Here is a 16,063-nt window from a genome sequence, read left to right on the forward strand (position 1 = left end):
TATATCCTTATCTATGTTAACCTCTCAATTAACTCAACCCCTCGATAAATCAATTTTCACAATATCTACTTCTTTGTGGATTTTTTAATTCTTCCAATTTAATTTTTGATTTATAGATTTTGATTTTTATGTCGAGGAGATGGAAATGAACGTGGATAGGTGCAATGAAAAGAAACTAAAATATTTGCGGATATTGCAATGATTAGATGATGAGTTGGATGAGGATAGATAAGAGAGAATCACCATGTTGTAATTATATAAAGGTCTGGGTCCAAGAGCATAGCTCAGTGGTATCCCATCAACTCCAATAATGAGGAAGTCAAGGGTTCGATCCCCACCGTAGTAAAGGTTTGTATTTAAATTAGTTCTATAGAGGGGTTTGGCGGGGCTTTAGCCTATATATATATATATATATATATATATATATATATATATTAAGGGCAAATACACATCCCTCCAAAGTCTAAACAAGTATTCTTCAAAAGATAAACATTGGGAAATAACATCTGGGAATGGAGAAAAAAGAATTGCAAGAACAGTTCAATCAAGAGCAAAATATTTGGGATTTGTATCCATTTGGTATTTGGTGGGCTATATGGATTGAGAGGAATACAACACTATCTAATGGACAATATAAGACTCAGGAGGAATTGATTGATAGTGTGAAGACAATATTTATAATTGGTGTGTTGGAACACATCTTTGGAAATATTTCTATAAACTCTGTCTTGAATACTGGGAGGATGTAATGGCATAGCTGGGTAGTTAGCTTCTTTGCTTGAGAGCTTTTGGGTCATTTTTTTTTGGATTCAAAGTTTTGTTTGGTGGTTGTGGTCTTCCGAGTATGGTTTGATACTTTTGTTCCTTCCTTTTTTTTCTTTCTTTTCAGCTGCTCACTACTTTAGTGGGATGCTAATTTTTTCAATAAAATTACCCTTTTTGAGTAAAAAAAAAACATTGAGAGGGTTGGAATTTTACTAACAGAAGTTGATGCATGATTATTTCCAACCTGCATGTCTAAACTCTGATCAAGACTTCTAGCATCAATTTTGTATGCCTCGGAACTTGGTTCAAAAGATTATTGTTGTGCTTTGTCGAGTATGGTCTAAATTTAATTACTTGTATGATGCACGACATATTTAAGAGCACCAACCTGAACAAAAAATGACTGCAACTCTTAAGGTTATATGTTATTTGCGTTCAAAGAAGTTCATTGATAAATACATTCACATAGGTAAAACAATATCTGAAAATCCTTTAATGTTTTGCGAAACAATAATTAATTATTTTGGTCCATAACTTTTCAAAAGAAAAAAAACTGAGACTAAGATTTTAAAAAATATTAACATAAACCTCTAAAAGGGATATTCAAGAAGAGCGAACCTCATAAATATTCACTAGTTCGGGTAAAGGTACGAGAACAGTTGAACTCATTAACAAGGTATCAATAATGTACGAGTTAAACATAGTCTAACCCATCGAGTGATCAGGTCCGATTCATACCAATAATACCCTCCCTAATCAGCTAGGTAAACTACTCTGGTTAAACTGATGACTAAGATTTTAAAAAATATTAACGTAAACCACTAAAAGGGACTTTCAAGAAAGAGCGAACCTCATAAATATTCACTAATTAGGGTAAAGGTACGAGAACGGTTGAACTCGTTAACAAGGTATCAATCATGTACGAGTTCAACTCAGTCTAACCCATCGAGTGACCAGGTTCGATTCATACCAATAATACCCTCCCTAATCATCCAGGTAAACTACTCTGGTTAGGTTAGAATTCAATTGGTAAGGTTAGAATTCAATAAGTCAGTTGTTCAGATAATTTGAAAGAAGGAAACGGAAAACAAATGACACAACACAATATATAGCATTTCAATATCACTCCAGTAGATGAACACTCCCCTACCCCTTTGTATAAATTAAAATAAAATAAAAATGTGTATCAACAAAAAAAAATTCTAAGCCTAAAAAAAGATCCCAAAAGACAATTCCCTAATACATGTCATCCTGCACATCAGGGTCTTCTGATGACTGATCGTCGATCTTCTCCGACATTTCTTTTACTCATGTTAGCTCGTTGCACTAGCATATCTCGGTTGCACCCACCAAGCGTTGGTATGTCAATTTTGGTTTTCATATTTTAGTGAATCAAAACTCATCTAAGAGTCGCTTGATTATATACTAGAGATAACTTCGTATAGGTTAGACTAGAAAGTCTAGGAATAGTGATACATACAAGTATTACTCGAAGACCTGAAGAACGTGAAGAAGTAATGAGCTACAACGATGACATCATCCTTCCTCTTGAGGTTAGTAATATTGACTTGAACTGTTTCAATCCTAACGTATCTTTCAAGTCGTGTTATATTGAAAACATAACTGCATTGTGAATGAATATGTTACTCTAGTAGTGAACATGCATGATCATATGATCATAGTATTAAGGAATTAGACTACGAAATATAACGCTTATCTTTTGAACTTCGCAGATATGACATCGACATAATCTTATGAATGTTGTTCTGATTATGTGTATGGGTAAAGGTGAATATTTCATCATAGGAAACAATGTTTTACATTTTTTAAAGGAAGTACATTCATGAACTTGTTTTGTGAATCGAAAGGGAAATCGCTAGGCTTATTGGTATTGTTATTTCATTGCAAATCTTTGGATTACCAATATGGATGAGATGGTAGAACCGATCGTAACTTTGTTATGTATCTTGGTATAACTAATCACAATGTCTGACTTATGATTTGGTATGACAAGTTTTGTTTGATTAGTGTAACCGATCCTAAATAATCACCTGAGATGATATGACCGATATTTGTAATTGATGTGACCGATCCTAGTAATTGGTGTGACCGATTACAAAAGAGTTGTGTAATCGATCCTTGTAATTGGTGTAACCGGTCCTAGTAATTGGTGTAACCGATCATAGTGACTAGTGTGACCGATCACAAGCAATACCATGTGTATGTATGTGGTAGCTAGTTTTGGAAATTGATGTAACCGATCCTGGTAACTGATGTAACCGGTCCTGGTAACTTGTGTGACCGATCAGAAGTATTCCATATTAAGGTATAATCAATCCTTGTGATTGGTAGAACCGTGAACCCATAGTTGTCTTGGAATATAGATGAACCAATTCTAAACTTGTTTGGAAGTGTGGTATAATCGATTCCAAGATTGTAAATATGAAAGAAGATTTACAAAGAAAAGATGTCAACATACTTTGAACACGATCAGTAACTCTTATGTTTTATTGTTCAGAGATATTCCTTATTACTCAAGGAGATCCCGGTCCGAAATAAATTAAGAATCTTTTAATAAGGTTGTTAGTTTTATATGCTTTAATTACCAGCAATTAAATGCATATCTCTAGAGAATAGTTAGTAATGTGCGTTTACTAATTGAAGATTTCATATTGAGAGATTTAGGAAAATATTGGAAAAAGCATTTCTTGGAATTATGAAAACCGAATGGGCATTTATTACATATCTTGAGAATACTTTTGGTTTTGGAAATTCCTTGGTATTCAAACATCCTTGGTATACCAAGTTTGCATTTCTAGAAAACTATTCTAAGAGCCAGGAAAACTTCATCTTTTTGTTGTTTCTGGTGAAGCCGTCTATCCGGAGTGGAAAGTACCCTAATTAGACGAAATCTCTTACTACCGCTCTTTTAAAGACTTCTGTGGGATCAAGAAGCTCTACGAATACCGTTGGTGGGAAACTAGATAATTGCAGTGTTATTAGATTTTGATTTGATTTCATTGACTGAAGGTTTTTTAACTTTGATTGCACCTATTTTGTTTATTCTTGAGAATTTTCTCTTCTGATATAAGATTCACTCAAACTAGGTCGAAGTGTCGACGGGATCTTTAGAATTGTTTGTAGATCTAAAGACATCTTGTGATAATTTATTGTTAACATACTCCGTTCTGTATGTGATTGATCACAAGAGATTCAAGTGGTGTTGTGCTGGTTTAATTGAAGATTAAAGAAGACTTGAAGACGAAGAAGATTTCTTATTGGTTTCTCATATCTTTGTGTTGCACAAACCTTGACCGGCTGGGATCCAACTAATATCGGATTTATTCGATCTATTAGTTACGTGAGATCGGTAACACATAATAGTTCTTTCAAGATCTATCTTTGATTGTTACAAATCCGAATCTTATTACCTTGGTAATAGAGATTGGATTTATCTAACCAGGCAAAGGAGTTTATTAGATTAAACGGAAGAGCCTTTGCATATTACTTGAGATATATTATCTAAAGAATCAATAAAGTTATTACCAAACAGATTTGTTGTTCTTTTACTGTTTGGAATATGATCCAAAGGAGTTGTTCCAGTGCGTGGACTCACTGAAGGTCGGAAGCGCATGGATACTGAAGAAACTAAGTGAACTAGGGGTTAGTTTCTTGGTCTCAACTATACGAAGTTGGTTTTGATTTTGTATAGCGGATTAATTTTGAGAGTATTCAATTCTGGACTAGGTCTCAGGGTTTTTCTGCATTTGCGGTTTCCTCGTTAAACAAAATCTCGATGCTTCTTTTACTTTTCTATTTCCGCAATTATAATTGTTTATTATAATTAGAAGTAAAATACACAAACCTTAACTCCACTTTACTTGATAGTGATCATATAGAGTTTGGTTAAGTCCGAACCTATTATCAAGTAATCACACTTTGATTGTTGTATTGTCTCGATCTCGTATCCATAGACCATCACACAAAGTATGAATACTGATTTGTCGTATTGTCTCGGCTTTTTCCATAGACAATCACTTTCGGTAAGTGGACTTATAGGTGGATATTTTAAAGATTGTGGTTTATTTGGGTACCCTCGTCTTTTCACTGTTCATCAAAACTAAAATATCTCAACTCAAAATTTTGCAAGACAAGATTTGATTGAAATACATATAAAGGGGAGTACCATCATCAAAGGTACACTTACTAGCCTTATCGTGTTCATCAACGTGTTGGTCTTTGCTTGTCCAACACTACTTTCTTTTGTGTTTTCCTGGCATATCGTAATGACTTAGAAACAATGGTCATCATGAGTAGTGTTATAAAATTAAGTTTATTAACTAAGTAAGATGTCCGTGTATTTAATAGTTTTCGTTGTTGGCAATAAATTGTATTACTAACTTCAAGGATTTGGGATTCTTTTCATCAAATATTCCGTCCCTTCCCAATAAATTGGCGAGTACAATTGGTCAATGAAACAATGCTTTCAGGATATAATAAAGCCCTAACATTGTTGGATTCAAGAGTTGTACTCCCTTGGCGCAACCAAGAACATCCAAAATTTAGAATCTGATGATGTTTAGAGAGTTTGGAAAACATCGATTTTGGTTTGTTGAAATAGGAGAAAGCCTTCTCTATTTAAAGAGGATTTCATGTCTATTAGAGATGTTTGTCATCTCCAACAGACGCGTTCAAATAGCACCGAAAATACGCGTCCGTAGAAATTTCTGGAAAGCCGAATTAGGTTTTGAAATTCAAAACCATAAAAAATTCCTCCTGGACCCCCCGTTCGTGGAGGCAAACATTTGAGAGAATATCCAACATCCATATAGTAGTAGGGTACTAAGTCTTCCATCGCAATTAAGTTACATAAATATGAATAAAATTATCACTTCTTCTTTCCGCGTACTTTTGTCTCTTCTTTATTTCATAATAACAAAATGAATAATATTTACTAGTTTATTTTATAGTAATTAAATTTCTAATATCAACATTAGGATTGTGGGATTTCTCTTTCTTTCTTTTTATATCTACTTGGCTTGTTGAGAGTTGACCTCTTTGAGGTTTAAACTTTAACATAGATGATCAAAAAAAAAAAAAAAACTTTAACATAACCTTTGGGATTTAACCCAATATTAAAAAAAAAACACATGAATTAATTGAGTTGAAAAGACTTTAAAAACCTCATGTAAGACGTACACTATATTTGCTCTTATCTTAGGCTTAGTGATGTTTAATAATATCCTGCAATTCTAACAAAGAAAAAAATTGATCTTCAAGACTTCAGGATAGTTTTACGTTTCTTTCTACCTTGTTGCCAGCCTTCAAATCCGGGCCTTCTAGTGCATGTCTTGAATTAGCAGCTGAAAACCATTGGAATGTGTGTGGATTTAACCTGAAAATTATCGTTTTAGACATTCTTTGTAGGGGTTAATCACCCTCTATTTTGGTTACTGAAATTCCTTTTAAAGGTCATATCTATTCTAGTTAATCACACTTTATTATGGTTACCTTCTGAATGGCAAAGGTAATACAACTATTAAATTCTATGTATTTTTGACGGTGTATTTTAAGCTCTATTCTAGCTTTTTGGAAGAGTTTAAAACACATATTACATATTTTTGACACATTCGGGAGATAGAAATTGATACGATCTGAAAGTTATTGGAACAAGTAATCCAGGCATGCCTGTTGGTTGAGTGTTTGTAATTTTTGACAGTGTTTATACTACTGATAGAAATTATATAGTGTGATATTCACTACTAGCCTATGTAGTTTTCAACTGCTTACAATATAAATTTAGGTTATGTTATTTGCTGCATTGCTAAATATTCCAAATACCTTGTCATCATTATCTTACGTGAACATTGTGTAATACCTTGTGAGTTTTGATATCTTTCCGCTAAATATTCCATTGTGTCTTTCACTTAAAGATGTTCTATTCACTATTAAACAAATGTTAGTAGTGACTCCTCGTCCCGTTTTACTTTTACATTTACCTCTTGAAACTGATGATGCTCTTGATCTTGTCTATTAATGTTTTTTTTTTCTTTTAGTAAAAGGGATTTTTTTTCCTCAAAACATCCAATATTTTTTTTGCACCTTGACGTTGAGTCTCAGAATTATGTGGTCTCCTCGTTTATTTTAAGAAGCTTCAAGTTTTACATTCACTGATGCTTAGGATTTGCACGTTCTGGCTATAAACGAGTGAGGGACTTTAATGTTGCAATGAAAGAAAGCATTCTCTGGTATGGTGGTGTATTGGCAGAGACTTACATGACCACGGATGGGTTTCACCCGGATGGACTAAGTGTTGTCACCCTGAGTGTCGATTTGAAAACAGAGGTTGTCAACATTGATGGGATTCAGGTGGTAAGACCTTGGGCCATACGGTTGTGTTCATTAGGTGGAGAAACTTCGAGAACTCAACAGAATTTCGATTCTTAATTTCTCACGTGCCAGAATATGGAGAGGGAAGAGTCAATTGGTGTAGAAGTAACACAATCCATCATGTCTATATACCACATGTGTTACACTGGTATGGATATGCATGATTTACTTTATGTTCGTGCTTAGTATCTAGTATTAAACGTGTAACTCTCTTTTATGTTTATATTTTGTTTTAGCGGCTTCTCTATCTGCCTTTTGTCAGTTTTTTATTTGTTGTGAAGCCATATACCCTAATCAAGAAGATTGATGAACCTTAAAACCAAATGCTTAATGCAAATGATATTTTTTAAATTTTGAAATGACTCAACCATTTCCTTTTGTCAGTTTTCTATTTGCTTTTTTGTTAGTTTTCTATTTAACTACTTCTGCTTAAGTGTGATCAACCTTTCTGGAAAGAATGTGGCTCTCACATTATGGAAGCATATCTTGTTTATCATATTTTTTTTGTGTTAGTACAATTTTTCACTCTTTCTTTTATCTGGATAAGATGAGTACACCTGTGATGATTATTTATCTTAAGTTATAATATTGACTCTTATGTTCATACTGGCTAAGATGAAAAAGTTGTGCTTTTAACTTCTACATTCGCCACTGTCTAGAAAATATATATTCATTTACTCCTTTAGGTTTTGGGTGTTTACTAATTTTTCCTTTGGATAGTGCGAAAATAATGACAATCGAATGGCTACTACATGATTTAGGAATGAAATGAACGGTTAAGGTGCTCTTTTTGTTTTCCTCTTTTGATTCGTAAATCTAGAGTTACCATTTATACTTTATTCTCAAAATACTCTAAAATAAGTTGGATTTTCAACTCATATTTGTATTTTATTTACTTATTATTTTATTAAAAACAAGATAATCCATTCTTGGAATGAGATATTTATTATTATGACGTTGTTGAGCCAAAACTATTGGAGAATCAGGCATACAAATGAGAAGTTATAAAATCAAAAAATACAATAGTTATTAAGAAATTAGTGTTAACATATATGCATGAAACTAGCTAGTAACTAGAGTTTATACAAAAAACTTTTAAACAATATGTGTTTACCCGGTTTTTGGGTATTATTGTAGTTAAAAATAAATAATCGGGTATGCATGTTGACCCAACCAAACAATATTCCAATTTTTCCCTCCTGTGAATACTTATCTATATTTTATTTTATTTCAGGAATATATTTTCAATTGGTTCTCTATATTAAGTTTTTAATATACTAATGTACGAGATAGTTGTGCACACATAAATGTAATATCTTTATCTTCGTCATCATACGTAGCACATTCATAATATTATTGAGCTTGAGAAAGTGAGCAAGTACAATTAATAAAGTTCTAATGAGATATTTCTATTTCAAATTATAATTGCATACATGGAAGAGACTCCTCCACAAAATTTTGAAATTAATTATTTTCAAGTTAATACTCAAATTATTACTCGAGCACATAATTTGATTATTTTTGGGTAAATTATTGCTTAAAATTCTTAGTTCATTTGCTCAATGGAGATCATTACTTTGGTTCTTAGTGTAGTTGCATGAAATTTATTAACTACACCCAAAGAAATCCAAATGCTATTAAACTATAAAACATTAAAGATACAACAAATAACACTAAACGAAATGCATAAATTAAAGGTAGACACAAAGATTTAATGTGGTTCCATGAGAAAGACCTACATCTACAAGAGCGACTACTTTATTATGATATGGTTTATACACACTCTTACCTTTTCACTCAAATCTAAAGGTCTTACTCAGTCGTGAGATCAAAGAAGATTCCCGAAAAGGAAAAGATTAAAATAAAAAAAAAAGGAAAAAAAAGATACCTTTTTGAAAAGAGACACCCTTTTGAAGCTAAAAGAAGGTTTAAAACCTTCATTAAATAGTCAAAATACGATCTTGAGATTTTCTTAGAGGATCCCGTAAGACTTTTCAGCTAAGGAGGCTTGAAGACTAAACTGTGTCCAAGATTAACTCTGAAATTCAAAGAAAATAAGAGAAAAACTTAAAGCTTTTAAAGATCTGCAATAGGTAGAATAATCTAGATATTATCCCCATTTCTAGTGCCAAAATGCGGTTGTCTTAAATCTAACAATTACATCCAAAGAATCTAATTAAAGGCTATTAAACCATAAAACATCAAAGATACATAAAATAAAACTAAACGAAATGTATAAAGTGAAGAAAGATACAAATGTTTAACGTGGTTCGGCCATGTGAAAGACCTTCGTCCACATGAATGACCACTTTATTATGATATGGATTACAGACTCTTACCCTTTCATTCAAATCTGAAGGTCTTGCTCACTCTTTTTTCCTTATAACTCTCCATCTTTAAGGTATGTTCTCAGTGAGATTCATTCAAAACGTGTCTATCCATTTACACTAGCTTTGTATTAATAAACGAAATGGGTTACAAGATGTGTTCCTGCATTTATACGTCTATAATACTTTGGTGCTCCTCTTTATTACTCGTACAACTCGTTTATGGTAGCTCATACGATGTAACTCGCATGGTATTTATTGGTGGTGAGAGATCCGAACTACGTATTTTCTGAGTCTTTGACATTAAATCCTTTCTTGCATAGTTTATTCCATTTTATATTTTAGCTTCATTAAATGCTCTGACTATATTTTTATCTTGACCGCCGGATGCTTTTAACACTTTCCACGTGTTTTTATGAGGTTGTCGTGGTAGAGATATACCTTGCAATCAGCTTTTGCATTGTACTCCAATGGTTCTCATTTCATATTCTTAACTTGTATTCTTCCTCGAGATACATCCACGCAGAGGTCGGATATTTTGTACCCATACGTAGGGTAAGAATTATTTCACCCGTCAGAATCTAGATCTAGTTGAGCTTTTTCCTTTTTTCGTCTGACCAAGGAAAGGAAAAGAATTATAATACAAAAATAGCATCGCATTTTTTGGTTTTCCCTATTTCCTACCCCATTTTTTCTATTTCCCATCCCTTTCAGAATTACCAAAATCAATTTACTTTTTGATTTTAGTTTTTCCTATATACTATCCATAAAAGTCAAATTGACTCACCAATACCATTTACTATTTGTCTTCTTCTTCATCAATCCCTTTTTTCAATTAAAAGGAAAAAAAAACGATCAAGTTAGAAACCCTAAATTAAGATTCAATTAATTATCATACTATACCTATTTCATTATCTTCGTCATTTAATTCTTTTTGTCGACGATTAATCGGTAAACCATATTATGGAAAATCTCATTATTGAAAAACTAGGAAAACATATCTGGATGCTAGATCAATCGGATTATGTTAATTCTAACTAGAACCTATTTTGTAAACAAAGTTTAGAGGTGATTAATTAACTTTGTTAATCAGCAGGATAGTCTTAAAAGTGTGATCATCCTTTAGGACTTGAAGTACTCGTGAAGATACAATCAAATCACACGGTTAAATAAACGCAAAAGGCAGTGGATGCTCCAATTACTAACACATGGTTACAAATTCTAGATAACAAACATCAGTGCATGATCCAATCAGCAAAGTGTAAATCGTTAACTCAAATGCTCCAACTAATTTTAATCCAATCAGTATAGTATAATCGTAAGTAATACATGATGCTCTGGTCTCTCTCCTCCACCATTTTTAATATCTAGCCTACATCACACACCAAATTTTCTCCTTCCATATATTCAGTGATGATTAATCATGGAGATGGAGCAGAAGAGATAATGGTCGATGGTAGAGATGGAGATGGAAATGTGATTTGCTACCCAGGCTTTCTTTTTTTGTTTTTTATTTTTTGTTTTTGTTTAATTGTGGTGTGGTTTTATTATTGGGTGTAAATAAGAGGTCAAGAGATAGTATTTAGGATTTTAGAAATTTTGTACGGGTGGTACTCAGGATAATTTGGGATAGGAATTATGGAGGACTGGAAATAGGAAAAGTGGGGATGGAAAATAGGGAAAACCCATTTTTTTAAGGAAACATTATTTATACGTCCTTACTTTTGAACCCCAATAAATATATTCTTATACAACAATAAATATGTCCCTACTTTTTAATAATCATATCCATTTAAATTTAAATTACCTTAATACCCTCACCCATATAATATTTTTCTTTATTTCAAAATGGAACAAATTTCTTTCTCTACCACGTCACCACCACCACCAACATTCAACTACCATTCCACCACCTTCGTTCAACAACCAGCACCTACCAACCGCCGCCACCACTAATATTTCACCACCACTCCTTAACCACCACCATTACACCACTACCATTACTCCACCACCACTAGTCCGTTGCCGCCACCACCACTAGTTTTTCGCCGCCGCCGCCACCACCGCCACCGTTAGCGCCGCCACTGCCACCACTAGTTCAGATATTTTTGTATCAACAACAGTAGTTGATCCAAATAAAAATAGAACCAACAGTAGAAGTTGATCTAGTTTAGGGGATCAACATTGATAGTTGATCCAAAAAAAACCGATCAACAGTAGAAGTTGATCCAATTTAGTGGATCAACAATGGTAGTTGATCCACTAAATTGGATCAACAATGAAAGTTGATCCATGTAAATAGAGTGAACTTGGCGTGAGTCGAACATGCATCATCTGACATGGAGTCAGTCATGCTACCATTGCACTACAAGTTCAACATTGTAAGAAATTTACATGATTTAAACTACAAAGCATGATTTAAAAGACAAGCATGATTATACTTATCCAAGTAAATATTGTCAACAATAGGAGTTGAAAGGATCAACAACAATAGTTGATCCCATAAAAAATTGAGTCAATAACAGGAGTTGATCCCATAGATGGATCAACAACCACAGTTGATCCCATAAAAAATTGGGTCAACAACAGGAGTTGATCCCATAAAATGGATCAACAACAAAAATTAATCCCATAAAAACATATAAACAAACAACGATTGATCATCACCTGTAGCTTCATAAACAAAAACAACTTCAAGACCAAGCCCTAACATCCACCACCACTGCCGCAAAACACAAACAACCACCACTACAGCTATACCTTCCACCACCATCAAAAATATCCAACACAAATACAATTATAATACAGTCATTACCACCAACCTAAAAAAAAAGGCGTCAACAACAGTAGTTGATCCCATCTAGGGGATCAACAATAGTAGTTGATCCAATAAAAATTGGGTCAACAATAAGAGTTGATCCAATAAACGGGATCAACAGCAGTAGTTGATCCAATAAAAACTGAAGTAAGTAGGTTACTGAAAGGACAATTTCTATATCTGGAACACCATCAACATATTGAACTCGATCTCGAACACAGATTCAAACCTCCATTAAAAATAGCACCAATAGTTCCCATCACCAACTGTGACCAAAATCAAACAGAAACTTATTCTTCTTTGCTAATCTAACTCTATCCAAATCTTAATTTCATCTTAAGAACCCTAGTTTCACATTTCGTTCTTCAATCTCTTAGTTTATATTTCACAACAGCAGAACATATTAACTTTAATAGATCTGTTGATAGCGGTTGCGGAGGTAACAGAGGTGATGGTGTTGGTTTTGGTGGAGGAACTCGAGATGATGATGATTCTTTGATAATCTAACTCGATCCCAATCTTAATTTTATCTCAGGAACCCTAATTTCACCTTTAGTTCTTCAATCTCTCAGTTTAAATTTAACAACATCAGAACATATTTACCTTAATAGATATGTTGACTGCGGTGGCGGAGGTAACGGAGGTGGTGGTGCTGGTTGTAGTAGAGGCGATCGAGATGGTGGTGGTGATGGGAATGATGAAGATGGTGGTGGCGACAGAGATGAAGATGGTGATGGCGACGAGATGAAGATGATGTGTTCGTGTTTTGCTGAGAAGTAAAGAAGGAAGGGTGTGAAATCGAGTATATAATACATAAAGGATAAAAATGGAAACCATGAAAATAACTTTTTTTGATAAAATTTCAATTATGTCACTAGGACATTCATAAAGTCTGTTAGGGATTTTAATGAAGTCCCATCAAAATGAGGGACAATAGTTCAATTTCCATTTTTTTAATCTATTTTACAATGAATGTAAAATGACCGATAATGTCTTATTGAGTCGCAGCACCTACCCCTTCTCTTAAAGATAATGTTGAAGGGGACAAAGACAGTACTAAATCCCAAGCCTCGCGGATATAACAACTCGAAAAACGCTCCACCTCTACCAAGGTTTGGGGCACTATACCAACTCATGTTGGGTTTTGAGACACCCAAGACTTATAATATGGTAAGATAGTTATCAAAAGAAAGAGGCGATAAAACAACCCCCATGTATATTGGAATTCAACCAACTGGAATTAACCCAGTTGGGCAGGGGTTGAACTTTGAAGTTATAGGTTGGAGGTTCGATTCCCGCTTCGATCGTATCAAAAAATAGATAAAAATATATTGGAATTCCTTTCGTATACTTGATACGGTTTAGGAAGTTTCAGGATATAAATGTTAACAACAACTTTGACAACTTTGATCAGTGTCTGTTGCATAAAAGAAACAACAACTTTGGCCAGGTGGTCAATCACTTGTTTTTCGATCAGGAGCAGTAGTTGTTCTCGAAAGTCAGAAGTAAGAAAAAAAATTGCTCCACATAAAATATGCTTTCTTAGAAAAAATCATCTCACAAAAAATAAAATTTATGCTTCTACAAATCATTCTGAAATTTCATTGCCAACTTAATTTCTTACTTTCAACTTAACTAAGTTGAAAAGTTTCTCTTGTTTACAATCTAAATCTAAAACATTCCGTCACAATGCATATGTAATGGCTCAAATGATGTTGGATTTAAGACCAACAAATGTATCTTCAGTGGGTGATGAAAGATAGACGGTTTGTTAAATGTTGATTTGAAAGAAATGAAAATACAAGAAGGAAATAGCTTATGAACTAAAAAACTACTTTTAAAACCTTTTTACAGCTATGCCAACAGTTGATAATGAAACCATTCACTCTCTCCTATCAATATGAGTAACTGAATTGGATAACGTGTCCTTAATGGCCTTACCCACTCATGAGGATATTTGGGAGGTGGTTAAGAATATGAAACCTAATAAATCTCCCGGACCTGATGGGTTTCCAGTATGCTTCTTCAAGTGTAACTGGTCTCTGGTAGGAAACCAACTGGTAGGGCTAATAGAAGTTATTCGGCTAACAAAAAAACTTAATTCTGAGATCAACAAAAAAAATTATTCTTAATACCAAAATGTAATGAACCTAAAATACCCTTTGGATGTGTAACATACCTTACAAGGTAATCTCAAAATTTTTAGCTAACAAAATTAAAGTTCTGCTAGACAAACTGACACAACCTTTTCAATCGGCTTTTTTTTATCTAATAGCAGGTGTCTGATAATGTCATAATAGCTCATGAACTGATCTATACAATGAATCGTAACAAGTCAAAAGTGGAGGGTTTGGGTGTTAATATAGACATGTCGAAATATTTCGACAGGGTCAGTTGGGAATTCCTAATAAAAGTTATGCAAAGTCTAGGCCTTTGTAAGGAGTGGTGTCAGTTAATTCATCAATGCATTTCAACTGCATCAATTGCAGTCTTGTTAAATGGAAATGTGGGAGAGTTCTTCAAGCCAACAAGAGGATTGAGACATGGGGATCCACTACCCCCGTGTCTATTTCCAATTTGTGTAGAAGTTTTTTCAAGATTCTAATTGCCAAGGAAGTCTCGAAAGAGATTCGGGGCCTAAAAATAAGTAACAATAACTCACCGGTCTCTCATTTGTTTTTTTGCGGACAATTGTCTGATATTTACAAAGGCAAATCTGCTAAAGCGTAAGAATTTGTTTAATGCTTTATATGAATTTAATTTAGTCTCTGGTCAAATAGTAAACTTTGAAAAGTTAGGGATTTTCTTCTTGAAGAAAATTCAACACAAACTCAAAAAAATGATGTCAAGACTCTTAAAAATAAAGAAAATTGACATTAAATATTCCTACTTAAGAGTACCACTTTTTATTGATAAATCAATGCGTAAAACCTTTGATTTCATTGTAAGCAGAATGGAAGAGAGGGTGAAAGGTTGGAAAAGTATGATTTTGAAGCAACCTAGCAAACTGATTCTAAATAAATTAGTACTCTCTATCTTACCTGTGTGTTAAATGGGATGCTTTAAGTTACCCAAAAAAATCACAGCTAAAATTGATGCTATCCAGAGAAACTTCTGGTGGGGCAAGGAAGCAAATAAAAATGATCACTATATAAAGTCGTGGAAGTTCATGTGAAAACCCTTAACCATGGGAGACTTGGGTTTTAGGGATGCTGATAAAATGAATCAAGTAATGATGACTAGAATTTCCTGGATAATCGTCTCTAAACCATACTCCTGGTGGGTTAAGACGTTCAAGAAAAAATAGTTCAACAAAAATCTGTTTTCAAACTGAAAAAAGTGTTAACTCCTCTTAGATGTGGAAGTGTGTCTTGCAGGAAATAAATCTGATCCACAAACGTATTTGTTGGGAAGTAAGAGATGGAAATTCCACCAATATATGAAGTGATCAATGGATACCAGATCCAGACTTTACTTTGGATATTTTGTGTTCTGAAAAGAATAATATGTTAACACTTGTATCGTACTTGAATAATCCAGATACCAGTAAGCGGAAGCAAGAACTTATCAAAATTTATTTCCCTCATATAATTGCCCTATTTTAAATATCAAACTATATGCAGATAGGAATGATACCTTAGAACATGACAAACCTAGATGGAAACTAACTAGGAATGACATGTTCACGGTTAAGTCTTTGTATGATAGATTGTGCGGAATCCAGAATGTAGATACTGAATAGGAACTATTTTGGAAAAAAAAT

The sequence above is a fragment of the Papaver somniferum genome, chromosome 8, assembly GCF_003573695.1.
Source record: "Papaver somniferum cultivar HN1 chromosome 8, ASM357369v1, whole genome shotgun sequence".
NCBI lineage: Eukaryota > Viridiplantae > Streptophyta > Magnoliopsida > Ranunculales > Papaveraceae > Papaver > Papaver somniferum.